The sequence below is a fragment of the Prionailurus viverrinus genome, chromosome D1 (assembly GCF_022837055.1).
Source record: "Prionailurus viverrinus isolate Anna chromosome D1, UM_Priviv_1.0, whole genome shotgun sequence".
In the NCBI taxonomy this organism is placed as follows: domain Eukaryota; kingdom Metazoa; phylum Chordata; class Mammalia; order Carnivora; family Felidae; genus Prionailurus; species Prionailurus viverrinus.
This window is the reverse complement of record NC_062570.1, coordinates 97,695,220-97,722,655: the sequence shown is the minus strand read 5'-3', so window position 1 is coordinate 97,722,655 and position 27,436 is coordinate 97,695,220. Positions and strand designations below refer to the sequence as shown.

The 27,436-nt window shown below is 54.1% G+C and overlaps 1 protein-coding gene across 1 annotated transcript in view; it reads right to left on the bottom strand.

The window, feature by feature from the left end:
* Positions 1-15,716, bottom strand: part of PRDM11 (PR/SET domain 11) — an 83,138-nt gene extending 67,422 nt beyond the window's left edge. Inside the window, exon 1 of the mRNA XM_047878178.1 lies at positions 15,511-15,716. The gene's annotated coding sequence lies outside the window, so the exon portion shown is untranslated. The remainder of the gene's footprint in view (positions 1-15,510) is intronic.
* Between the last annotated feature and the right edge of the window lie 11,720 nt (positions 15,717-27,436).

The following is a 27,436-nucleotide window of genomic DNA, read 5'->3' as shown; positions in this document are numbered from 1 at the left end:
CCACCACCACCCATGCAGCTGAGCCCCCCGGGGCAGGCAGCTGAGGGCCAGTGCGACAGCTCAGGGCAGCACCGCTCACTCCCAGGACACGGTTCAGAGCAGCTCAGCGGCACTGTCCCCCCTCAGAGGGACCAGAGCTGCCACGGCTCAAGCCCTGAGCTCGTCAGCACTTTCAAATATCAACATGCTAAGTGGGCCCTTCCCCTCGAGGCTGGAAGAACGGCGGCTTGGTATTCACTTCACTGACATCCAGGAAGACTGAGTTGCTTGTCTAAAGCCTCAGTCATTCATGGAGTCATTCACTTGACACATTTTTACCAAGCACCTGCCGTGCTGTGCATCGGCACCACCAAGAGCCAGGCAGGTGTATTTTGCCCTGGGGGTCCTCCTGGCCACAAGAAGCATTGTGGTGGTTCGCACACAACCTCTGGAGCCACACCGCTGGGATTCAAATCCCAGGTTCACCCCCATATGACTCTGGGGAGTCACGTAGCCTCTCTGGGCCTCAGTTTCCTCAGCTGTCAGTGGACGATAATAATGGTATCTACCCCATGGGGTTGGTCTGAAGATTGAGTGAAATGTTACAGGTCAACACGTGGAATAGCACCAGGCACATAGTAAGTGCTCAATAAATGCGAAGTCATTCATGACCCAGGACCCAAGCCCACATCAGCCACGCTCGTAATTCAGAGCTAGGCCAGCTCAGTGCCTTTGGTGTGACCCAAAAGCGTGACTGGTAAGGGTTCTACAGCTAGAATCAGGAGGTGGGGTTCGAGTTTCCCCTCTGCCAGCTGCCAGCTCAGAGCAGCCCCCGGGCCTCTCTGAGCCTTGCTTTCTCCGGTCTTAAAATGGGCCCGATGATGGCTGTTCTCCTGCCTCCCTGGCAGGAGCACCCAACGTCCCAAGGGTTGCTGTGGCCCCCTGCCCACACGCCACAGGACAGGTTCAGAGAGCAAGCCCCCGCCCCAGCGGGACAGATGGCCACAGCTGACGCAGCCACACTCTGTCCCCCTGCACCTCTAGCGACGGAGAGGGTTTGTGCCTGGTGCTGGGGAAGGGCCGGGCCCCGGGCCAGCTACGGTGCTTCTCGCTTCTTAGGAAATAATCCCAACCCTCTGTGCTCACTGACCGCACATGCCACTGACCGAAGGGGAAGAGGTCAAGCAGGCCTGCCCAGCTAGGCACCTTCTGCCCAGACTGTCACATTGGGTGGCCTCACGAAAAAGAACTGAACAAGAAGCCAGACAGCCTGGGTATAGTCTCAACTCCAGCGGCGGCTACCTGTGCGGCTTTGGGAAAGTCACTTAACCTCTCTGAGCCTCGGTGTCTGCATCCGTGAAATGGCCTTGGCCGGGCCACCCGTTTCACGGGTGGCTGTGACGAGCTGATTAGATGATGGCATCGGAGGTGGTTTAGACCTTGAAGGCTGGGGAGGAGGTGAGGAAAAAGCAAACGCGCCATGTTTCCAGCGCTAAGTATAAATCACCTGCAGAGATTTGCCCTGGGAGCTGAAAGGCAGACCCATGCCTGGACCAGCCAGTGTGGCCCAGAGGGGCCCCAGGGCTCTCCGGGGAGAGGCTGGCCCCAAGCTGCTTTCTTCTCCTGCCCACCCTGCAGGCTAAGGGAGATCAAATCCCCGGCCACAACGGGCCCCATTGAGAGCCGGTAAATCTGCCCGAGGTGTGGGGTTACGTTACCAGGCTCCCGGCCACCACCACTGAGCGAAGGGTCAGGCTGACCTCCTTCCCTCCCCGTAGGCCCCGGTCCAGGACCTGCAGGGCCAAGCCGGGAAGAAATCCAATTACCCGCTGCATTCCCAGGCAGCAGCCTCCTCTGGGAAATCAGGGAGTGGACAGGGGGATGAGACCTTTGCAAAGGCTGGAGTCATCCCAGGCTGCCCACCGGGAGCACAGGCCCCTGTCCGCAGGGGTGAGGAGCGCAGCTATACAGGCGAGGCCTCGGGATAGAGCACTGTTGGGATTCTGCTGGGCGCCTGGCACAACACTTTGTGTTTTACCTGTGTTCGCCTCTGTCCTCACAGAAGCCCCGTGACGCAGATGCAGCTGTCACCTCAATTTTACAGAGGCTGGAACTGAGGCACAGAGAGGCGAAGGAGATTTCCCAGAACCACCAAGATTTGAAGGCCACCAAGAGCCCACTTGCCACAACAGCCACCCAAGCGACGGGTCACGCAAAAACGCGTCCTTTGAGTAAGGGTAGAAAAACCCAAGTGTGAAGGAGGAAAGTGTCCAGGGCCCGTGGCTACCGTCGGCAGCTCTCTGGGGACTTGGCAGGGGACAGGAGAGCAGCCCTTTCCCCCGGCTCTAAAGAAGAGACACGGGAATAGTTTGGGAACCACAGGGTGACATTTGGTTCTGTGCAAAGTCTCAGTGGACAGACTTTAAATATTGTACAATAAGCATTTAAAAAATGCAACAGGCGGGGCGCCTGGGTGGCTCAGTCGGTTGAGCGGCCGACTTCGGCTCAGGTCACCATCTCGCGTCCGTGAGTTCGAGCCCCGCGCCGGGCTCTGGGCTGACGGCTCGGAGCCTGGAGCCTGCTTCCGATTCTGTGTCTCCCTCTCTCTGACCCTCCCCTGTTCATGCTCTGTCTCTCCCTGTCTCAAAAATAAATAAAACGTTAAAAAAACAAATTTAAAAAATGCAACAGGCTCCCGTACCCAGCAGTATAGCTACTCTAGGTAAGCCCAGGAAGGCAGAAGAATAAAATCAGAATTAACCTAAATGCCTTTCATTAAGAGAATGCAGGAAGAGAGAAGGAAGAGAGGAAGGAAGGAAGGAAGGGAGGGAGGGAGGGAGGAAAAAACAATTACAGTAGTTGACTATGCAAAACCATGACTAGATTTCCTAGATCCAATGTTAAGTGAGAAAAGCATTGACCGAATGATCCGTAACCATTTGTTTGAACACACACACACACACACACACACACACACACACACACACACGTACCCATTACAATGGCACATATTCCTACAGGTTCTGTGTGTCGGTGCATAGAAAAATATCCAGAAGGCTATACGCCAAAGTAATAACAGTGATGATTAACCCTGCGGAGGCGGCTGGAATGTTGTGGTTATCCGGGAAGAGAATACTTAGCTGTTTAAATAATATTTGACGTTTTTGCAACGAAAAGGTACATTTGTATATTCCATACACGATTAAAACTTAGTAAAACAATATAAGAAAAGACACGGTGGGCTGCCTAGGGAACCAGTGAACTCCCTGTCCCTGGAAGTACAAAAGCATCCACCCTGGGGTGGAGGGATTCGAAAAAACGTGAAGAAGACAAGGGTAGGTGGGTTACTGGCCCTTCGGAACCTCAGAGCCTTATCAGAGCAATAGGAGCAAAGCTCTTATTCTTCCTGCACCAAGAGTGGCTTTAAGGAAGCACAGAGCATCGGACGCTAGAGGAGGGAGAGGCCGTGGACCCTCACCATGGCTTGGGCAGAGACGCACAGGCCAGTCTCTCCACCCCCCTTCCCTCCCAGGGACTCCTAGCTCTAGGCTCTCAGTCCCAGCAGCCCCCAGCCACTGGCCAGCATGCCCGGCGTTAGCCTCAGACTCCCAGCGTAGGGGCTGTGTCTCTGGGAGGACCTCACGCTGGGGACAAGAATTCAGGACAGAAGGAGGAGAAGAAATGCTCATAAAGCTGACCGCCCCTGTGACACCGAGCCCAAGCCATGGCCATGGCCGCGGGCGCGTGGTGAGCCCTAATCCACAACAGGCTGAGCCCCAGCCCCAGCCAGCCTCTGACCCCCGACAATATAAAAAGCAAAGGTCAATGAAGCTCTTACCTCACCTGGCAAGACAGCAATGAGATCGAGCCAAGAGCCAAGAGACATGGGTCTGAGTCCCAGCACCTGCCCTTGACTTCTCCTAAGAGACCCTGACAAAGTCACTGAGCCCCATGGCACCTCAACCCTCTCGTCTGCACAATGGGCGGAGGGTGGCTAACTCCCAAGCCGGCTGCGTAGCTGAAATGAGACATCGTCCACATAGTCGCTTTGTGGGCTCCCACAAAACGTAGGGCCCCATCCAGGCCACGGATACAGGGCACTGAGGAACGGAGGTGGCCACGACGGAGCTCCAAAAGCAGCTAGACTTGCTGCAAATCTGAAGCCCAGAGGCAGCCAGAAAGGGGCCCGTTTGTGGCCCCAGGCAGGGACCAGGAAGGAACACACAGAAGGATTCTCCTGGCGGACAGAGACAAGGACGCGCGAGGAGACAGGAGTAAGTCTGAAAGAGCAGAGGAGCCTTTCTTGGCCACTGTCCTGGGCCAAGGGCCAGGGTGCTCAGAGAGGGCAGGGAGCCACTGGCGGGTGCCAAGGAAGAGTGCGGTTTCTACCTGAAACTGGGGGAGGGGACTCCAGGAGCCAGGCCAGTGAGCCCTTGCCTCACCGGTAGCCAGGGAACTGGGGCAGAGGCAGGTGACAGATCCGCAAAAGGAAACCAAAGGAGGAAGAGCAAAGCTCAGTCACAGAGCAGCCATGACCGGCTGCAGTGGGCCAAAGGGCCGGACTTGCCCTTGGGCCCGGGGCATAGCCTTGGAGGATCTGATCCGGGAGAGGGGCCACTGAGAAGCAAGGAGGTCCCACCTGGTGCTCACGGTGAAAAGCGCCAGCTCTGGCCAAGGCTGGCAGCAGCATGAAGCCTGAGGGAGGGCTGCCCCAGAGCCTCCCTCTGTCACCCCAGGGGGACCCTAGGGCCGTGGCAAGTATGGAGTCCAGTGTGGGACCAGCCCAAGGCAGAGAGAGCCACAGAGGTCCAAGGACTCAGGCCTTAAGCCTCCAGATACAACCAAGGCCACTGTCAAAACCAGAGCCCCTCAGGGACTCCTGGTCCTACAGCCAGCACCTAGACAGGCTGCAAATCCCCGCACCCCCCCTTCCCCGGCCCCATCCCGCAGGATCCGGGGCAGCTGGACTCCCCGCTAAATGGCAGCCAGACAGTCCTGCCTGCCGCTGGCTTGGGGGCCCAGCCTACAGGGAGCTGCAGGGAGGGAGCAGGAGGCTGGGCCTCTCTGAACGGGGGGCCCCAGAAGAGGGTGTAGGTGGGGCGGGCAGGAGAGGGGCCTCCCACAGCTCTCTCTCCTCCCCGCAGGCCAGCCTTCTCCCTGGACCTGTGGCCACACGCAGGCCCGGGCACACCACGGGCTGTTCCCAGCAGCCCCCAGACAGGGCGGGCTGGCTCCTCTCCTCCCCAGGCTGAGACCACCGCAGCGACACTCACCTGGCTAGCCCCGGATGGGACACCCACCGTCCGTCATCGCCTCAACCAAGAGTTCACTCCTCAAGCCACACCCGCAGGCCTCAGCCCTGACCCAGCAGAGGGTGGGTGCGGGAAGCCACTTCAGGCGGCTGTCCACTGTTCACCTCCTGTTCGGACCCCACGCCATCGCGCCCAGTGCCTGGTCAACCTCAGGCCTCAGCCTCGGACCTCGGCCTTCCCTCCTCCTGCCCGCATTCCCTGGCATGGCTCTGGACTCCCTGGGGGCGGCCGGGACACCCCCTTTGACAGTTCATAGCACGGGTAGCATCAGGCAGCGGGGACACGAAGGCTCCACCCTGGCCAGCCAGCCACGACAGGTGCCAATCCACTGACCAGAGCAGCCTGGGAAGGCCTGCTGCTCACACCTGAGGATTGATTGCCTGCCCGTCCAGCCAGAAGGGACCCAGGGGCCACCAGGCACCAGCAGAATCATGGGGCTGGCTGCCTCAACTGGGACAAGGATAGGCCGGCTCACCAACAACTTACCCCACTGGGCACCAAGAAACTGCCTTCCTGGAGGCTGAAGACCGAAAGGAAACACCACTTGGATGGCCCCTTCGGTCGTTTAAAGCACCTCCTAAGCTGGGACTTTATCTCCCACCTCAGGACCTCCGCCTCCAGAATAGTCTTCAAGTCCTGACTCAGCCTGGCATTCAAGGCCCCCCCGGTCGGGCTCCCAGAACTATCTCCTCTCCCTTTTCGCAAACACCCAAGACCACGTCCCTGAACCACCCGATCCTCAGGCCGTCTGCCTTTGCACATACTGTTCCCAGGGCCTGAACTTTCCTGCCTTCTTCCTCCACCTGGCAAACTTCTACTCTCCCTTCGAGGTCCAGCTCTATGTCGCTTCTTCCAGGAAGCCTAACGGGCTCTCCCTCTCCCACCCCTCCCCTCCCCGCCACATCCCTGAGCAAGTAGGGCACTTTCCACCTTCAATCACAGTTACGATCTGGGCCAGAGCTCCTCACGCTATTTGTGAAAGAGATTTTTTTTTTTTTAAGTTTTCCAATCTGTTGCCAACTGATGCTTTTGTAAGTTACAATAAAGAATGACACAGCAATGTCAAGTTGCAGTAGGAGTTTTTCATCACTTACTCTCAATGTTGTACCTACCTCGCTGCACACCAGTAACACACAGCCCAGAGATGGGGAGAGGTCTAGCAGACCACCCTCTCTTTGGGTTCGGGGCCCATCGAATCACGTGTTTATGTTTGGTCCTCCAGAGCCCAAGGGGCACTCCCCGATCGGCTGTCCCAAATATTGGCTGGGAAGGGCCCAACAACCCTGTAACACGGGCAGCACCCGTGCTATGCGGCCCCATTTCTCAGACGAGCACACAGAGGCACAGAGAGGATGAGCGGCCTGGCCGACGCTGTACTTTCTCAGGACTACCCAGCATCACAGGGGCAGGTGCTTGGGCCCAGCAAGTTTTCCAGCCGACCCTCCTTCCCAGCACAGCCGCCAAGAGCAGTTCCCGTGGAGTAACAGCGATGCAGCCCCACACAGTAGAGAAGAGCTCAGCCTCCGGAATCAGACAGACCTGGGTTCAAGTCCTAGCTCTGCCTTTCACAGCTGTGGGGCCTTGGGTAAGTCACTTCACGTCTCGGGGCCTCACTTTCTTCTCTGTTAGTGGCGGCTAATAACACCGGCATGATCAGGCGGCACACCGCTTCAGGAAGGGCCCGGCCACACTTACAGGCTTCGTTCAAGTTTGGCTATTGCTGGTGTTTACAGAGGCCCCGGGGATCACCCAGCCTGAAACTTGGCCCTGGTTCCTCCCTTTCTGCGTTTCCTCCACCCAAGACCCCAGGTCCTTTCTGGGGGGTAAATTCGTCCCCTGGATGCTAAGTTGGCGGATTTCCTTTGAAGACTTCACCCCTCTGGCCTCCCCTCCCGCAGTCTAAGGACCCTGCCCCCGTCCCTGGGACACCTTGAGCCTCTGACCTCTTCACCTCCTCTCTAAACACGAGCCACTCTGGCTGCTCTGGCCTTTTCTCTAGGGTGCAGCTGTCTGGGGAGGTGCCTTGCAACACCCTGGGAAAATGCTGCCCTGTTGGGTTGGGGCAATGAATGGCCCGGCTGCGGAGAGGTCGGGGACGGGGTCCCAGCTTGCAAGTGCCTCCCCGCACCTCCCCCTGCCTCCTCCCACCTCCCCCTACCTCCGCCCACCAGAGCCCAACTTCCCCGTACCTTGGGCCATGACAATGCTGAGTCCACCTGGGCCGGGTCCCAGTCAGCTGCCCTCACGAGAGGCTCACTCCCTGCTGGGGGGGAGGGTCCAGTGGGCCACTCCCCATGCCCCTCAGCCGCCCCAGAGCCTCCCAGGCCGTCCATCTCTATCCCCCGAGCATCGGGCAGCAGGAGCCCTTCCCAGTCTTCACCCCTTTCCCTTGGGGAAAGTGACAGATAGTGGGAGAAGCCACTCTGGGAAAGCTGACACTGTGGGGGTGGTTCCATATTTACTTGCTTGGTGACGTCCATAGCAGCCCAGCTCAGTGCCCAGGTCAAGCTGCTCGTCTCCTCTCCTGGTCCCACTCGGGCCCCCAACCCCGCCATTAGCCCAGGAGAAGCCCCGTTGGCCCTCCCCACCCCAGCACCTTCGCGGACGCACATTCCCGGGGGCCGCTGCCCCCGTCCCCTCAGGAAGGGGTGATCCGCTGCCACAGCAGATAGTCAAGCAGGACCCGACAGCCTCTCCTTCGGGAGAGCAGGGTGCAGAGACTGGGCCAAAGGCCCACCCTGCTCTGATGATGGCAGGATGGTGGGTGCCCAGGAAGGGGTGTCAGATTTGGGGTTGAGCTTGGTCGCTCCCTAAACAGCGTGAGCCCCAGCGCACCGCTCTCCCGCTACGAGGCTCTATTTTCTCAGCTCCCAAATGGGGGTCACGAGAGCTGGGGTATTCACAAGGGATCTGGAGGAAGGCAAAGTTGGGAAGCGTCCCCGCTGGCCTTACGGGTCGGGTTGGGTAGGTTAGAGAGAAGGGTGGAGGAGAAAGCCCTAGAAGCCACTGAAGGCTCCAGAGGCCCAGGTGTGCCTTTGCACACAGGGTCCCCACCCCTCGGCACCCACCCGGGATCTGAGGCCGAGACCGGGGAGCAGGACAGCCAGCAGCCCTCCCGTCCTCCTCCCTTCTCCCCTCGCCCAGCGTCATTTCTTCGTGGAGGTTCTTGGCCTGTCCAGATATGCCTGCGAGTTCTCACTCATGAGGTTCCCAGGTGGGGAGAGGGTCCTGAAACCAGCTGTGTAAACCAAGAGCTTATAAATAAACCCCACATTTAAAGCACCCAGGAGACCTGCAGGGAATTATTATGTAAATAAATGTGGGTTTCCTGAGGTAATTGGAAAGATTAGATTATAGCTGTGTGACCTGGAGCGAGTCACTTAACCCCCCTGAACTTGACTGAGCTTCCCCCATCCATAAATGGATGTAGAAGCAACCTCGTGGGGCATCGTATGTGTTCCTCTTAAATTTGGTCATGAGAAAACGGAGGAAAAAGTTTTCTTCCAGAGAACGTAGCACAGGACTGATACCAATGTCTCCATTTAATTTTTTTTTTTTTAAGCTTATTTCTTTTTGAGACAGAGAGGGACAGAGCATGAGCGGGGGAGGGGCAGAGAGAGAGGGAGACACAGAATCCGAAGCAGGCTCCAGGCTCCGAGCTGTCAGCACAGAGCCCGGCGCGGGGCTCGAACTCACGAACTGGGAGATCACGACCTGAGCCGAAGTGGGACGCTCAACCGACGGAGCCACCCAGGCGCCCCACTAATGTCTCCATTAACAGAAAGGGAAACTGAGGCCAAGACATGGCAGGCCTTGAACACAAGCCCATGGGCGGGACGGGGTGGGACGGGTGTCTGAAAACGTCGTCAGGTCAATTTTAAGCAGGAGGCCCCCATGCCACGCTTAGCCTCTCATACCCAGGCCCTGCTGTCCCCAGCAAGGGGCACACGACTATTTCTGCACCCCAGGCATGCCTCCCTGCGGTCATGACCTCACACCCAAGGTGGCGACGCCCAAGCTGGCCTTATGCCATGCACAGGTGCCCCGTGCTTCTTTTTCTAGAGCCTCCATGAGGCCGGCACTATCATCATCCCACTTTGCTGATGAGGAAACACAACCACAAGAGCAGCAGCCCCTCACCCAGGTCTCCCTGGGGCAGAAGCAGGACTGAACCCGAGGCTCATGTCCCTTCCCGTGGCCCAGCACTGTGCCCCCGACCAGCTCCCCTGGCTCCCTCTCGGTGCCCCCCTCCCTGCCAGGAGGCCAGCCCAACTCGCTGGGTCCTAACTAGGGTGTCCTAGCTACCCAGAAACAGAACTGTGCCCCAACCCACCCACTCCGAGCCCCAGTGTGGAGGGTCAAGTCCCCGCCAGCCCACCTTCCACCTTGGGATGGCCACCCCCAGGCCCTCGTCCTTATCCCCGCTTGCCTCGATGACTGCCACAGCCTCCTAATTGGCCTCCCCGCCTCCAACCTCACACCCAACCTGCTGCAGCAATCTGGGACCTGGATCTGATCTCCGGGTCGGCTGCCTCCTCCCTGCGGCCCCACAGACAGAAGGTAAACTCCTCAGCTCAGCAGCGTCGACCTTTTACAGCCTGGCTGGGGCAAAGCATCGGGGGTTAGGGCGGGAGGGCTCGGGAGCCTGATGGCCTCGATGTGAATCCCCGCCAGGAGACCTTGGGCAAGCTACTCCACCTCTCGGAGCCTGGGTTTTCCATTTCCCCTAAAGAATGGGAAGATAATCGTACCAATATCAGGGTGCTGCTGGGAAGATTACGTGAGAAAATGCATGTAAAGCAGTTTGCACAGAGTAAGTGCTCAATTCATTCCCTAATTTTATAGACATCTGAGGTCCTACTACGTGCTATGCACTGTTCATACAGCAAAGAGCAAAACTGACGAGAATCCCAGCTCTCTGGGAACTGGCATTAGAGTTACAAGATGGCCAGAACCAAGATAAGTGAGGCCCACACAGGGCTCGTTCTATGTGTTCCACACTAAGAAAAAAGGCTGGGACGTGGAGGGACCAGGGGGTAGGGAATTTAAGACAGGAAGGTGCCCATGAGAAGGTGCTATCTGAGCAAATCCTGCCGGAGGTGAAGGGGCTTGCCCTGGAGATAACAGATAGGAGTGCTCTAGGGAGCAGGAACAACCAATGCAAAGGCCCTGAGGCAGGATCGGGGCTGGTGTGTTACTCATATTATTATTACTATTATTCCCTTTCCAGCCTCATCTCCCTCCACCTCCTCCCTTATACATAGTTTCCAGCCAAGGGAACTACCGGAGACCTTCTGTGGGCCCATGCCTTTGCAGAAGCCACACCCCATACTAGAATGCCTCTTTGCTGCCCAAATCCTCCTCGCCCTTCAAAACGCAGCTCAAAGCCTGCCTCCTCCTCAGGGAAGCTTTCCTTGACTTAGAGTCCGTGCCTCGCACCCTTCTGCTAGACCCTGTAACTGCTTGGTGAATCGCTCACCTCTCGCACTGGCCTGTGAGGTCTGCAGGGGCCAAGACTGGGCTCCCACACCTCACCCCCCGAGCCCAGCACGGTGCCTGGCACAGGGACGGCACAAGCGTCCCGACCACCCGATGAACGAAGGAAGGACTGAGGGATGCCCCGGGCCTCCCCTCTTCCAGAGCCTCAGCCAGAGCCATCAGCACGAGGGTGGCTGCACTGTGTGAACATTGGACTTTGCAGCGCAGATACAAATCTGCAATAGGAAACAGGCTTTTTAAAAATAACAGCACATTTTTCTTTTTTCTTCATTGTTTTTTTTCTTTCTGCGTGGCTTATTTTTCCGGCGCAGCCCCTGGGCCAGCTGCAGGCCCCACTCTGAGAACATGGGGCTCTGGGGCCTCCAAAGACTCTTAGGCCCCAGCAGGGGTGGAGATGCACCAGGCCACCAAGCGGCTCTGAGCCAGAAACCCGCTTGCACAAACCCCAATATTAGGTGGGTGTTTCCTCCCGGAAACTTACCCCCCAATAAGGATTTTCTAACCCTGTGTGACGTTTCTAAAGGGGCTTCTCCTTGGGGGGGTCTGGGGTTCTCTGCCTTCATTCTAAGAGGGCATCCCTAGGGAGGCGGCATCAGAATGCCAGGGTCCCAATCCAGGCCATGCTACCGTGTCACCCTGGATCCTTTACTTCACCTCAATGAAGTAAATGGGCCTCAATTTACCCATCTGTGAAATGGAAATACAGCACGCACCCTGTGGAGTTGTCTTCCACAGAGCGACGTGCTTAGGACCATACCTGGCACGCCATGAGCCCTCAAAAAACATTTGCTGCCTTCATCGTCGTTATCTCCGTCATCCCCGGTTCTCCCTACTCTGTGGCCCCTTCGCTGAATCATACACTCTCTCGCTCAGCACATCAGCAAGGGTTTGCAAATATCTCACCCTCTTGCCCTCCTGGAATCGCCTCTCAAACATCCCAGAAACACAGCCCTTCTGCGGCATGGACGCCTGTAAGTATGGGGAGCTTAGTTTCTGTACTCTACAGGCCGGTCACGGCTGACACCTCCTTCTGGCTGCACCCACCTGCCCTTACGCCCGGGAGACAGCATTCACTCATCCTGTCCTTCACCTCCAGCATATAGTGAGCCTGCAGTCAGTGCTTGGGGATCCTTCAGAAGGTATCTATCGAGCAGCTCTTGCGGGCAGACACTGGAAATACAGAGGCACGTGCGCACACACACACACACACAAGCCAACCCAGGCACGGCCCCCCACAGAGCTCCCGGTGGTCTGACGAAAGGGGGAGACCACAATCAATAACCACACCCACAAATGTAAAAATTGCTACCCGGCAATGCAGCAAAGGGGAGGTACACGGGGCCATGAGAGGTTGTAATGGGGGATTCGACCTAATCAGGGAGGGCTTCCCTGAAGAGGTGATGCGGAAGCTGAAGGATGAGGAAGCCTAAGCAGGGGGAGTGCAATGCACAATATGAGGGGACGGAGGGGACAGGGCAGAGGGGACAATAGGAGGCAAGTGTCATGTCAGGTGGAACACAGCAAATGGAGGGATGCAAAATGGTGTCCCCATAGGGTCTGGAGGGCAGCTAAGGGATTTCTATCTTTCTCCTAACAGCAGTGGGAGTCCCTGAAGGGGTTTTCAGGCAGGGATTGATGGCCTCAGATTTGTTTGTCAACAGGGTCGCCCTGGCTGCTAAGGATGAGCCTCCCCGAGTCTGCGTGTGTCTGCTCATCTCTGCCTGGAGTGCTCCTCTAGTCCCCGTATCGGTCAGGTCAGGTGAGGTTATGCTGTAGGAACCAACATCCCCTCCCCCCAAATCTCAGTGGTTTAAGACAACAAAGGTCTTGGGGCTCCATCCCACATAGTGACACAAGCAAAAGCAAGAGCAGCCACCATCCCACCTACTGCTAGTTGCCACAGGAAAAGGGCACTCTGGACGGGCCTGTGCCAGGCACTCAATGCTTTGGCCCAATGCGACCTGCGTCACTTTAAGTTCACAACTCACTGGCCAGCCACACAGCCCCACCCAAACACGAGGGGGCCTAGACTCCGTCCTACCGTGTGCCCGGGTGAACTGGGAACTGTAGGGGACTGTAATGAGGACCACCAGACACCCTCCCACTCTGTCTTGCCCTTTGCCAGCCTTAACTCATTCCTCAGATCTCAACCGTTCGTATTCCGGAGGAGGGCCAAGCACGCGCAGGAGAAAACAACACACGGAGCGCGGCGAGATCCAGGAGAGGGTAGGAGATGGGGCCAAGGAGAGGGCAGAGGCCAGATCACTCCAGGGCTTTCAGGTCGTGGTGACAATTTGGTTCTTTATCCCAGAAGCACCGACAAGGCTTTTCACTGTTTTAAGCGAGAAATGGGAGGCCTGACGTGATCTTTTTTGGAACAGATCTGACAGACTGCACCGTGGAGTCTGGCATGGGAGGAAGGTTGCAGGTGGGCACTTAGGAGGCTCTGAACGTTGTCCTGGGGAGAGACCAGGATGCTGGAGAGGAGGGGAGATGGAGAGAGGTGGATGGATACACTCTACAGGCTCAAGTTCTCTAGACCTGGGGAAGGATGTGGACTGGGATGAGGGAACCGAGACACCAACGTTTCTGCCTTAAGGACTGGCAAGAAGGTGGCAGCTTTGGCCAAGATCAGAGCCCTCGGGGAGGCTTAGGGAGCAGATTAAGGGACAGCCTTGGATACCATGTGTTGGTCATGACTGTGACATAGCCAAGAAGACAGGCCAAGGAGGCAGCTGAATAAACAAGTACGGCTCCTGACTCGTAGTCCAGGGGTCTTTACTTCCTTCATACTCGCCAGTGACCTAGAACCGCGAAAACCTTGCCTCCCCACCCCCGTCCGGGCGAGGAAAGATTCAGGTGATAGAAGTCTTACTTGACCCCAAGGAGAATAAATTCATGAAACGCATCAATCCAAGGGCCCTAGAAGACAGAACCATAACTCGTGCCGCTGGAGTATATAAGGGACGGTTGTGATGGTGGATCAAGGGCTCCTGGGACAAGAGAGGGGAGCCCCTCATCCTTGAGAATGTCATTAGAGAAGAGAACCAGACCCTGCCCCAGCGGCTCCTTGGAGGCCCTGTCAGTTTGGAACCGCGTGGTTCTGGGTGGGGCCTGCCAGGTCATGCTGATATTCCCCGGGATAGCACGGTTTAGCAGTAATCCCCGAGAGAGAACAACGCTTCTGAAATCAGGAGCGGGGCGTAGACGAGGCATCTTATCCCTATCGGCTTTAATCTCACAACTGCCTTGCCAGACAGGCTCTGTTGGCCCCATTTTAGGGATGGACAAGCAGGGTTCAGAGAGGCCAAAGGTAACTGTGCCAAATTCAAAGTCACGCGAGTTATGCGGCGGAGGGGGAAGGACTCCAACAGAGAAACCCCTTGTCATTAAACTCAAGCAGCCGCCTCGGGCTCTTCCCAGAAGGTGTTCAGACTTGCGCCCACACAGCACCCTGCGTGCACCTCCCGGAGAGCTGGTGGGTGAAGACCATGCCCCGCGTGGCCAGCTTCCTGGCCACGCACCCCACACTCCCAATGCCTCTCAAGGGGTACTGTGGACAAAGGAAGCTTGAGTGCCACAGGCATCAAGCTCCACGGAAAATTCGTTCGCCCCAGCCCAGACAAAAACCCCTAAGTTTATAGGGTTTCCAGCCATCAAGAGCAATCTCTCATTATTGCCTCCTGTCCCCGCGCACAAAGGGCTGGGCGTGCTTCCTTTCAGCCACTCCAAATTATATACCACGGCCTTTCTCCACATGAAGCAAACGTCTAAGAAGAGAGATTTAACATTTTTCTCTCCTAAGTCCCGGCCCATCCCGGGGGTCAAGCCTCTATTGCCCAACCCAGTTCAAGACAGAAGCAACTTTTCAACCGGCGTCGCCCAGCGTTCAAGAAATGTGCATTCCCCTTGCAGCGACTTGCCTAGGGCGTGCTGGCCTTGACCGGAGAAAGGTCATCGGCCGCTAAGTTTCTGCAGTTTCCGCGTGTGCGAGCGAGCACCTTGGGGACTGCGAGTGGGGGGATGGAGGAGGCTACACTCCACAGAGATTTCCCGAAGAGTCTACACCGCAACCAAGATTTCAAACGTATTAAAGAAACGGCCTCCGGCTCGGCCACATTTAGCGGGAAGTCGCGGGCTGCTTTGGAAGAGGCCCCACCGCCTCCCGAAGGGCCCGAGCCCCCCACAATGCCCCAGGCGCCGAGCCGAAAGTGCCCCCGAGAACTAGGCCAGCGGCCGCACGGAGCCCTCCAGCATTCCGCGCCCCGCCCCGCCCGTGTCACCGCGTTCTCATTCCGAACGCTCGGCCCGGGCGGCCGCTCCCATTGGTCGGCGGCCACGTCCGTCAGCGGGCGGAACGTCGGCGCAGAGAAAAGGCTACATTGTAACAAGGCGAGCGAGCGAGGAGCGAGCGGGGAGGAAGGAGGCGGAGGGGCGGCCCCCGAATCCCGCAGCAGCGGCGGCGGCGGCGGCGGCGGCGGCGGCGGCAGCTACCTGCCGAGGGTTAACCCACCTCGGGGCCGGGACGAGCCGCCCCCCCCTCCGGCCCGCGCCCGCGCCGCCCGGGCCCCCCGCTCCTCCCGCGCGGGCCCCCGGCCGCCCGCGCCCCCCGCAGCCGCTCGCAGCCCCTGCACCGGCGGCCCCCGCGCTCGCTGGCAAACTGCCGAGCGCTTTCCGAAGCCATTTTCAATGGCCACATTGGCTACCGGGGCTGACTCACCTTCCCGGGAATGCTGCGGCAGCCGCGGGGCCCGGGCGGCGCGGGCGGCCCGGCGGGCGGCTCGGCGGAGGCGGCGCGGCCCCGGCTGGCGGCCCCCGCGGCGGGAGCGGCCGCGCTGCGGGCGCGCTGGTCCCCGGCGAGGCAAAGTTTCAGCGCCAGCCTCGGCGCGGCGGCGGCGGCGACTCGCTGCTGCTCTCCTCCCCTGCTTTGACCACCATCTTATTAGTACAGGAAATGACATGGAAAACGGAAGAAAGCGGCGTTTGGGGCAGACGCGGACCCCCCAATTCAGGGGCCGGAGCCGGGACTCACCAGCCGCGTCCCAACCCGGCCCCGGAGAAAAACTCCCGGGGCCCCTTCGGCCCCCGCCCCGCGCGCTGCTCGGAGGGGGGAACCCAGCTCCTCGAACCCAAAAGGAGAGGGCGAGTTTTATAACCCAGCCCGCGGAGAAATCGAGAAAAAAAAAAAAAAAAAAGAAATGAAATGAAAAAAGAAAAGGTGAAGAGAACTTTCGAACTGGGACACTTTTTTTTTTTTTTTTTGGTCGGAATTAAAAGTTCTAGAATTTTAAAAAGGCATTCAGTGGCGGGGGTGAGGGGGGGTGTGCTCCCTAGCTCTCCTGGCCCCTTGGCTGCCCGTTTTGATCCAAATAGTCAGGGGGAGTTAATGCGTTTATATTTTTAACCCATTCGAGGCCCCGCCGCGCGCAGCAGGCCCCCTCCTGGTCCCTTTTAACCCTTTGAATGCCCAGCAGTTTGGAGATACAAACTAAAGTCGTAAAACACAGGAGACCAGCTACAAGCTGAGGGTAAGGGATTTGGGGGTTCGCTTGGAATGTTAACTGTTTATGGTGGGCTGCGGTTTTAGGTCGGGAATCGCACGTGTTGTTCAAATCGACATTTGTCACAGGGTTGGAGATTCTGAGAATCGGACAGGCTGGTCCCTGGCCGACCTGGAAAGGACGTTTACGCCTCGCTCACTTGCTCGGTTCCTCAGTTTCTCCGTCTGTGAATGGGATTCAATGTCACAAAGTAGCCAAGAAAAGATGGGGCGGAATTTTCGTAAAGGCAAAGTGTTTAAAAGTCTGAAAGTCTTCCTTCAGCGCCCAGAAGACCCGGAGGGGTTGTGATGGGGCAGAGGACACCGCGGGATGGCGTAACCAGGGCAACCATTCCCAAAATAACCCCTTTCTCTTGGCATTGTCTGCGAGGCTTGAGGCTGAACTGCAAGGTCTCCTGCCAGGGGAGGCTGTGCTGCGCTGGCTTTAAAACGCGAGCCATAACCCTCACTCAGAAGTTGCCTGGAGGGATTCGATCCCACCAAGGTGCCTAGGTGGGGCGCTGCCCACTGAGGGGCGCCTCATCCCTCCCCCCTCAAAAGTCCATCTGAGCCGACAAGAGCTGGCACAGGCAGCCTCCGGTGGGTACTACCCTGGGGATTCGTCCTCCCAAGGGAATGAAGTTCCTTGTCGACCTCGCTGCTGGCGGGGAGCCTGGCCGGGAGATGGGCGTCCATGGTCAGGTCCCCGGAAGTGCTGATGGCTCTTGGAGTCTGGATGTTGGGGGGGGGGGGTGAAGGGCGAAAAACTTTATGTACCACATCATCTTTTCCCCTTAACTTTGACATCAAAAACGCAGCTTCTTCGGAGCCAGTGTCTGTTTCTAGCTGTGTGATCTTGAGTAAGTGACTTTCCCTCTCTGAGCCTCAGTTTTCTCATCTGCAAAGTGAGGCACACTAAATAACCCACGTGTCCTGCCAGCTCTGCGTGAGGGGCCATGAGAGTTGTATTTAAAGGGGCCCATCGCTGCGGGGCGCCAGGGTGGCTCAGTCGGTTAAGCTTCCGACTTCAGCTCAGGTCAGGATCTCGTGGTCCGTGAGTTCGAGCCCCGCGTCGGGCTCTGGGCTGACAGCTCAGAGCCTGGAGCCTGCTTCCGATTCTGTGTCTCCCTCTCTCTCTGGCCCTCTCCCGTTCATGCTCTGTCTCTCTCTGTCTCAAAAATAAATAAACGTTAAAAAAAATAAATAAAGGGGCCCATCGCCAGGCTGGCCACAGTAACAGTAGCTAATGCCATAATTATATGGCATCCAATACAACGATAAAAGTTCCCGGAGTGTTCATCTGGTCCACACCAGGCAGAGTGTGGGGTACAGGGAAGTACCAAGATTAGTCAAACGGGATCCTTCAAGGACGTCTCCATCTGGCCTCTACGGAGGCACTCACAGCTAACTCGAAATAATTCAGTAATGAATGCACGCCCAGCTTCCCTAAGCTTTATGCTGGGGGCCAAGCGGCTAGGCAGGGGAAGGGCACTGAGGAAGGAACATTCGCTGCCTTCAAGGAGCATGGCACACCGAGGAAGTGATGTCAGAGGGGGGCCTTGCGGAGGCTGGAATTTTCAGCAGTGGTGAGATGGCATTTCAGGAAGGCCAACAGCTCGAGCAGAGATCTAGGGGTGTTGAAGTGCCCAGGGTGTCTGACGTGTGGTCAGCTGCGCCTGGAGGAGAGAGCGGGTGGGCGGAGGAACTAGGGATGAGGCCAGAAAGCCAAGCGGATAAAGAGAGAGTGTGGTCACAGCCTCCGAAGAGCCAAAGAGTGGTCTTTTAAGAGAATGAATGAGCTGGTAAGTGAGGCAAAGAGGGAATTTTTCCTTGTAGTGCTGGTTTTCTGTTTGAATCTCCCCACCCATTTGGCCCAGTCCGGCTTCCCTTGGCGAGGAACGCCGGGGTCCTGGGGGCTGCACCTGCGGAGCGGGGCCGGGTCCTCAGGCACCGCGGGCTGGGGAGCTGGCACCTCAGCTGTCACCCTCGGAGAGCAGAGAGATGCTCCACGGGACAGAGACCCGGGTCTGAGGCATAGCTCACGCTGTGTGACTTGGAGAGGGGGACTGTGCGGGCTCCAGTGTCCTCCTGCGTGATGTGAAGAGTTCGGGGCGGGGGGTCTCACGTTCTGCCCTCGGGAAGCGGCCGCATAGCCGATAATCAAGACCAAGGCACAGGGAGGAATCTGAAACCAAGCTGGGAGAGTGGCTAGAACCATGTCCAAAGGGAGCCCGTGGCCACCAGGGGCCGGCACAGGTGGTTCGGGTTAGTGTGGGCAGCAAGTGACTTGAGGGCCTGAAGGTAATCGCCACGGAAGATAAGCTCACTTCAGCTCTGTGAGTGGAGGTGGGGGGGTGGGGGGGGGGCGCTCCGCTTGAATTCCCTGAAACTAGCAGGGGAGGGGGGATAGGGGATGGAAATGAACGCAACAGGCTGCACACACTTTTGGGGACGTTACCATTTTGACTCAATCCGAGGCAGAAATCATCACCATTTTTACAGAGAAGAAACCCTGCTCAGAGAGGTTAAGAAATTTGCCTGAGGCCACACAGCTAGTTAGAGGTGGCACAACATTCCAACCCAGGTCTGCCTGACCCCCTTGCTCAATATCTTCCGCTCTTGGACACTTCCGGTTCACTGTCCTTCTCCATCATGCAGCTTTTCTTTCTTTCTTTCTTTCTTTCTTTCTTTCTTTCTTTCTTTCTTTCTTTCTTTTTTAACGTTTATTTATTTTTTTGAGACAGAGAGAGACAGAGCATGAACGGGGGAGGGGCAGAGAGAGGAAGACACAGAATCCGAAGCAGGCTCCAGGCTCCGAGCTGTCAGCACAGAGCCCGACGCGGGGCTCGAACTCACGGACCGCGAGATCGTGACCTGAGCCGAAGTCGGCCGCTTAACCGACTGAGCCACCCAGGCGCCCCATAATGCAGTTTTTCAACCTAAGGTAAAATATTTCCCAAGTTTCTCTCTTGGGCATATCACACAAAACGAGGAGAGTAGAATTTTGGAATGTGAGGTCGGGGACTTTAAGACCTCCCCCCGCAAAAAATGTGCTGACGATCTGAGCCCCCTCCAGGTCCCTGTGAGGACAATAAGGGCTCTAAGTGACCCAAGCTCAGCTCTCTGGAAAGAAAAGCTAATCTGAGGCCTTTCTTACCCGCTAATAATAATGATACAGCAAAATATGCATCCAATGATACAAGCTAAATGCCTCCTGGCTCTCTAGTCATTCACTTCCACATTTGCTATAAAACAAGCATGTTGTTCATGCCATCAACTGATGATCCCTTCTAAACCCTCAAGTGAGAAATTTCATTCGAGATTTAGTGCCTGGAAAAAACAAGAATAGAAAATCAACAGCATTGCGCCCCGGGGAACTGGCAAGCATGTCCCTTGCTAATAAGAAGAGCTCCATAACTGATCAGGTTTCCCTTTTTGCATAGGCTGCCAGGAAGCTCAGAGCCAAATCCCGCCCCCGTTCCCAACAGCTTTGGCAGTTGCTTCCTCCTCATTCCCTCTTTCTCACTTCTAATCCTACGGACTCAGCTTTGTCTCATCTGTCTTTTATTAAAGATGACCGTCCCCCCTTGTTAACGGCAAGAAATAAATATTTAAAATGAGTCCACATTTGGAAGAGTATCTGAAGGAACCCGGATTCTCTGGGCCTTGTGTTAAGCCAGGCACGGTCCCCTTCTGGTCTTGTCTTGTTCACTTGCCCAACAGCTGAGGGATCCCTCTCTTGGAAGGAAGGAGGGACTGGCTTAAGACCGAGGGATTCCTTGCCCAGCTGCCGATGGTGGCTAAGGCCTAATGCCCTGGGTCAGATCATCATTGCTATTTTTTGCTCAACTGACATACAGCTTGCCTCTCTCCTGCCAGCTCCCCAGGAAGCACAGACCACCAGCCCCTACCTAACCCCCTCGGAGTAGCCCCCGTTAGTTCCTCCCGTCGAGGCACGGCAGGAAACAGACCCACCAAGAGTTGCCGGTGCAGGGGCCCCGAAACAGGACCTGGCTGAGGTGGCAGAAGGTCACTGTGCCCAGAGTGGGCCTCGGCGGGGGCGGGGGGATGGGCAAGGGAGGGCGATGAGGGGCAGATGTGCAGGGATCTGGGCCACACTTTCCCCCAGTTTGGACTTATTTGAAAGGTAGCAGAAATCACTGGCCAGCTGCAAGCTTGGGAGACGGGGGAATTGATTCATGTTTCACCAACCACCTCGAGTGCTGGGTGAGTAGGTCGGCACGTTCAGAAACCATCTTGCTTAATTATCCCCACATTAGAGATGAGACTGACGTGCACACTTGCCTTTTTTTTTTCTGGCTGCCCAGCGTCTGACCTCCCTTCCGGTGACCGGGGAACTTCCCACCTTCTGACCTTGGGGAGAGGCAGGGCGTGACCCCCGCGGCGCCCCGCCGGAGAAGCTGAAAACACCAAAACTCCCTCTCCGGTGCAGTAGACCAGATGTCTGTGCCCCGCTCCCGAATTCATATGTTGAAACCTGATCCCCAATGTGATGACATCAGGAGGTGGGGCCTTTGGGAGGAGCTTAGATCCTGAGGGTGGGGCCCCCATGAATGGGATCAGCACCCTTACACAGGAGGCTCCAGAGAGATCCCTTGGGCCTTCGGCCCTGTGAGGAGACAGAAAGAAGACAGCCCTCTTTGAGCCAGGAAGTGGGTTCCCACCAGACCCTGAGTCTGCCGGCACCTTGATCTTGGACTTCCAGCCTCAAGAGCTATAAGAAACAGTTTTCTGTTGTGTATAACGCGCAGGGCCTTGGCAGACTGGTGAAGGCAGAGAAGGTGGAAACATTGATCTGAGGACCCGGGTGACCCCCTGCATCTCGGGGGGACTTCACTGTGTGCTGTGTTGGCACAGGTGGCTTCTACAGAAGTCTCTCTCTCTCAGTCTCTGAGTCTCCGTCTCCTCATCTCTAAATTGGGTTGGGAGTGTTGGCAACAATCATCATTGAAATGTTGAAATATGTCCCTAGTGTTGTCTTTTTCTTTTCGTTCATTAGGGATAAGAAGGGGGTGGTGGGCGGGATGGAGACTGAGGTATCACAGAGGCTGTTTTCCAGTCCCTGCAAACTCTGGGATCAGGCTCCTGAATGCTACACATTTCTAAGCGAGCAAGACCCCATGCAGATGCGGGAGCAGATTCGGGACTGCTGGGTGGAACCACATAGAGACAGATTTCGGCTGGTGGGGAGGGGGGTGGGGAGGGGACGTGGGGAGGGAAGAAATGGAGCCACTCCCACAACAAAGGGGATGCCATTGCACATAGAGAGCTCCCTGTGAGCTAGGGCCTCTTGCGGAGATGATTTATCCCCAGGTCAGATCTCAGGTTTGATGAGTTCCAAAGTGTCCACCACAGGGGAATATGCTTGATTCTAGGAAAGCGCAACCACGTTGCCAGGTCACAGGTCCTGTCGTGAAGACAGCTCTGGGCCGGGAGCCAGGAGATGTGGGTTCTGGTCCTCCTCCTGCGGTTCGGCATCTGGGGGGACTAGAGTCGGGTCCTACATCTGTTCAGAGCCTCAGTCTCACAATCTGTAAAATGAAGACCAGTTTTCACATGGCCATGCACGGAGACACCTCTGTCAGAGAGGAACTTCTCCCCGGTTGTGGAGAAGATACAAACCATGAAGCAGTGAGGATTATTTCATACAGCCAGACCTATGCATCTTAAAGAATCTTCTACTTGAGATTATGGGTTCTCTATTATTCTAGTGTTTAAATGTTCTTTCCCTTACCAACTGTTGGTAACAGCACGTGTAAACAATGTAGGCAGTTTTGGGGGGGGGGGTTCTTCCCCCCCAGTGACCTTACTTGGCAAAACAAAAAGTTATCAAATAGTTAGTAATTGGTTGCCTCAGGTTTCTGGAATGTCTACTAGTCCGTGAAGTTAAGAAACATGGGAATCACTAGACTAGGTGTTTGCAAACTCAACATCACCACTGTGCTTCATCTTCACTAGCCTGATGTGCAAGTGGCATAGCTCATTGCTGTTGTAAGTGACACGATTTTGTTAGCAAGATGAGCATATTTTCCCGTGCTTATGAATCTTTTGTACTTCTTTTGTGAAGTGCTTGATCGTATCCTTTGTGCCTTTTAAATTGGGAACCTTGCGTCTTTTTATTGATTTATAAATGTAGTTTACGTATGAAGGATCGCGAAAGCCTTTGAAATATACAATGCAATTTATTTCCTCACTTCAGAAGGTTTTCGTAAGCTTATTTATGATGTCTTTTACTATATGGAAATTCAAATGTTTTCTGTTTTCCCTTTATTTATGGCTTTGTGGGCATGGTTAGAAAGACCTCCTTCAGGAAATTGTAAAAACATTGTCCTCAATTTTCTTCTAATTTACTTTTAATATTTTGTTTAAATATTTTGATCCATCTGGAATTTATTTTGGTACAGCTAGTATTTGCCTCTGCATTCCTAAATTGTATGCTTATATTGCTAGCTTTTGATTAATCAGTTTTAGATGTTATCTGTTGATTTTTCTGACATGGTAGATGAGACTCTTAAATTCATTTACACTTTCTTTTCCCTGATGTCCGCCCCCCGCCCCAATTTACCACCACCATAGGCTCAATGTGGTCAGATCTCAATGTTGGATTGTGTTCCTACTCAGTGTTTTCATTATAATGACCACACGAATATTGTGAACTGCTGAGCCAAAGACACACTGTAATTAAATTTCTTTTATTTTACAGCTTTTTGTTTTTCCTAGAGTTCGTAATAGACTCATCTTTTTTCATTTACTTATTTTTTTTCATAGCTGAGATTTTATATACCCTCCAACATAGTAGAATGGCTTTCATTATAATTTTCAATATCCTCAAACCTGTGAGATTATATACGAGAGCGTTTGTTTTTTTCCCTGGAGACATTTTTTTCCATAGCAGTGCTCAGCAAACATTCTGAAAACTCAGACAGTGAATACTATAGGCTCCGTGGGATGCCTATGGCTTCTGTCACATATTCTTGCTATTTTGGCTTTTGGTTTCTATTTTGTTGTATTTTTTTATTAAACTTTTTTTTAACGTTTCTTTATTTTTTGAGAGAGAAAGACAGAGCACAAGTGGGGGAGGGGCAGGAAGAGAGGGAAACAGAATCCGAAGCAGGCTCCAGGCTCTGAGCTGTCAGCAAAGAGCACGATGTGGGGCTCCAACTCACGAACCCTGAGATCATGACCTGAGCCGAAGTGAGAGGCTTCACTGACTGAGCCACTCAGGCGCCCCTTGCTGTGTGTTTTTTGTTTTTTTTTTTTACAAAACTCATTCGTGTTGTTGCTTGAACCAGCAAAAGTTTGTTAGTTTTTAGTGTTGAGTAACATTTCATTCCATCAATATCCCAAGATTTCTGCCTTTTTATTGTACTTTCTGGGAGATTTCCGTGACCTTATCTTTCAACATAGAGACGCTTAAAATTTTTTTTCAATTCCCATATTTTCAATCTTTATCAAGAAACAAGGCTTCTTGCTCTCTGTTTCTTAGAACTTCCTTTATTTTTAACGGATGCAACGTTTTCTCTTCTCTAGGAATATTGCTCCCCACCCCCACCATCCTCTGTTTGATTTGCCCCCTTCAAGTTCTTTCCCCCACTATGTATTGGGTTCTTTCTCACGTTGGGGTTTTCTTCCAATGTCCAGTGATCCCTGGCTGCCTTTTCCTTTTTGAGAGTGGGGCACTAAATGGGCTCTGTGCGCCCGAGTGCGTGGGATTTGTAGACAGGGCTCACTGGAGACTACGGTGGGCTGATTCCTCTGTGTGGTGCAGGGTTTTCCTTCTTTGACAATCAGTGATCCTCCACTCTATCCTCTGTGTATGTGGGGGGTGGCGAGGGGGTTGGGGTACTAAGTCTAGTCCTGAGTGACTTCAAACTGATGCCAGGTCAGAAGGACCTCTAATTTTGGACTTCATTGGGGAGGAAACTGCAGATTTCTGACTTCTGCTTAAGCACCTGTTTTTTGCTTGTTTATTGAGAGAGAGAGAGAGAGAGAGAGAGAGAGAGAGAGAGCACGCACTCACAAACAAGGGAGGGGCAGAGAGAGAGAAAGGGAGAGACTCCCAAGCAGCCTCTGGACTGTCAGCACAGAGCCCAACTTGGGGCTCGTGAGATCGTGACCTGAGCCAAAATCAAGAGTCGGATGCTTAACCAACGGAGCCACCCAGGTGCCCCAGCATCTAGTTTTAATTCAACCCTTTCTCACCCTCTTCAACACCTGGTGAAATCAAGTCAGAAGATTCTCTGTGTTCTCTAGAAAAGATATCTCTAGTGGTCTGCAGGTACAAGATAGGGACAACTCCTTGATGGCCAGGGGTGGGGTTGGGATGGGCTATCTGGAAGTCTCACTGCTTCTCGCATGGGTTTTAAAAAAAGATTCCTGTATTTTCAGCCACAGGCTTTACCTCAACCTTCTGAGAGACCTGGCCCCTCCTATCCCTGTGCCTTTCCTGAGGTTCTGGGTGGGCAGACTGGCTTTCTTCTTTCTCATGCATCCCCCCGCCCCTGCTCCCATTGGGCCCTCACCATCAGCAGTAGATGTGGGCTTTGTTAGCAATTGTGTAGGTGGGTCACTGTTTGCCACTGTTCTGAGGTGGCCAGAGGGGTTAGGAGTCTTAGGTGAGATTCATCCCAGCCGCAGAGGGAGGAGGCTGGCAGAGAAGTTCCCCTGAGGGTGCCCGGACCAGGAAGCAAATTGCAAATTGGCACCATGAAGGGAAACAAAACAGAGCAATAATTATTGTACTAAGAAGATAATGTTTAAAAAAAAAAAAGGTGCTGATTCTCACATACCAAAAGAAAGGCATTGATAAAGTTCAATTTTCATTCCTAATATTAACTCCTACTAAAATAGGAATAGGACATTTCCGAAATGTTAAGAGATTGTCAGAAACCCACAGGAAACCTCATAAAACCAAGTGAAAGGCTGGCGTCAGTAAAATCACAAAGATGCCTGCTGTCTCCAATCCTAGTCGCCATTGCTTTGAAGCTTCTGACGAATGTGATAAGAAATTAACTAAGAGGCATACGTGTTTAAAAGAAAGAGGCAACATCATTATTTGCCTAAGATATTATCTATCAAAAAATGATGAGACTCAATCAGAACGATCATAAACTACGTGTGAATTTAAGAGGGTAGCTAGTCAGAATATAAATTTACAAAAACCAATGGCTTTCCAATAAACCAGCAAGGACAATTGAGAAACAAATGTAATTGAAAAGCTCCTACTCACAATAGCCACAAAAGCTATAAAATACCTTGAAATAAACCTAACAAGAAATATGTTAGGTCCACAAGAAACAAACTATAAAACTTCACTGACGATCATAAAAGAAGACTTGAGCATGATGGAGAAATGTATCCCACCCCTGAAGGAACCCTCGGTGTGTGGAAATGTCAATTCTCCTCGAATCGTCCTGTAAATGTAATGGCATCCCATCAAACTCCCAATGGCTTTCTCCCCCAGACCCATGGCCCCCATCCAGCCACGAGAGAAACATCAGGTAAACCACCATAGAAGGGCATTGCACAAAATACCTGACCAATACTCCTCAAAGTTGAGGTCATCAAAAAGAAGGAAAGTCAGAGACACTGGCAAAGCCAAAAGGAGCCAAGGAGGCATGATGACTGAACATCCCGGTCACATCCTGGACAGGATCCCACAGCGGAAACATCTTTAGGTGGAAACTAAGGGAATCTGAATAAACTACTGACTTCAGTTAATAACAGTGTATCAACATTGGTCCATTAACTGTAACCAATGTATCATACTAATGTTGATAACGTGGGAAACTTGGTGAGGGGTATACGGGGAACTCTCTGTAATACCTTTGCAATTTTTCTGCAAATTTAAAAGTATTTTTATTTTTATTTATTTTTAATTTTTTTAACGTTTATTTATTTTTGAGACAGAGAGAGACAGAGCATGAGCAGAAGAGGGTCAGAGAGAGGGAGACACAGAATCTGAATCAGGCTCCAGGCTCTGAGCGGTCAGCCCAGAGCCTGACGCGGGGCTCGAACTCACGGACCGCGAGATCATGACCTGAGCCGAAGTCGGCCGCCCAACCGACTGAGCCACCCAGGCGCCCCAAAAGTATTTTAAAAAAAATATGGGGTGCCTGGGGGGGGGCTCAGTGGGGTTTGACTGTCTGACTCTTGATTTCAGCTCGTGATCTCGGGATTGTGAGATCTAGCCCCCCGTCAGGATCTCAGTGTGGAGCCTGCTTAAGATGGTCTCTCTCTTGCCCTCTCTCTCTCTCTGCCCCTCCCCCCCAAAATAAAAAATAAAAATAAATAAATAAAAGGATTTTCAAAATAATAAAGCCCATTTAAAAAAAAATCTCAATGGGACATTTTTGAGAGAGGCAGATGACAGAAGGGGAAACTTTTGACTTTATTCTAAATATTACCTGAAATAATAACTGGGTGATAACAGGACAGTCCCTCCCAAGATTCATGGGTGCCTGCCACGTTAAGGCGAGCTGAAGAGATTTCCTTGAAGATCAGCCTCAAACAAGTAGAAAAAACAGAACACGCAAAACCCGCCTCAGGTGAAAGGAGACAGTGTCTCAAATCTGTGATCACAATGTAGCAGATGGAAGGCAGCTGGAGGAAAGGATACCTTCCTTCCCTGAGAAGCCAAGAGTCAAACGACCATTTCATTTAGCGCGAACATCTTCACAAGTCCCTGTAACTTCTGGTCTGTGACAGGATTTTTCAATATTTTATTTTTACTTTTTGGGGGGAGAGAGACAGAGAGAAAGCGTGAGCAGGGGGGAGGGACAGAGGGGGAGAGAGAAAGCGTGAGCAGGGGGGAGGGACAGAGGGGGAGAGAGAATCTCAAGCAGGCTTCATGCTCAGCACAGAGCCCCACGCGGGGGCTCGATCCCACGACCCCGGGATCATGACCTGAGCTGAAGTCAAGAGTCAAAGGCTCAACCGACCAAGCCACCCAGGAGCCCCTGTAACAGGATTTTTAATAGCTGCGCGGTATTCAACATGTCATGAGACATCGGGTGTCGTCCAATTTTCTTGACATTGTGAACAAGGGTGTGATACAGCCCTCGTGCACATCTCTACCTGTGTGTCT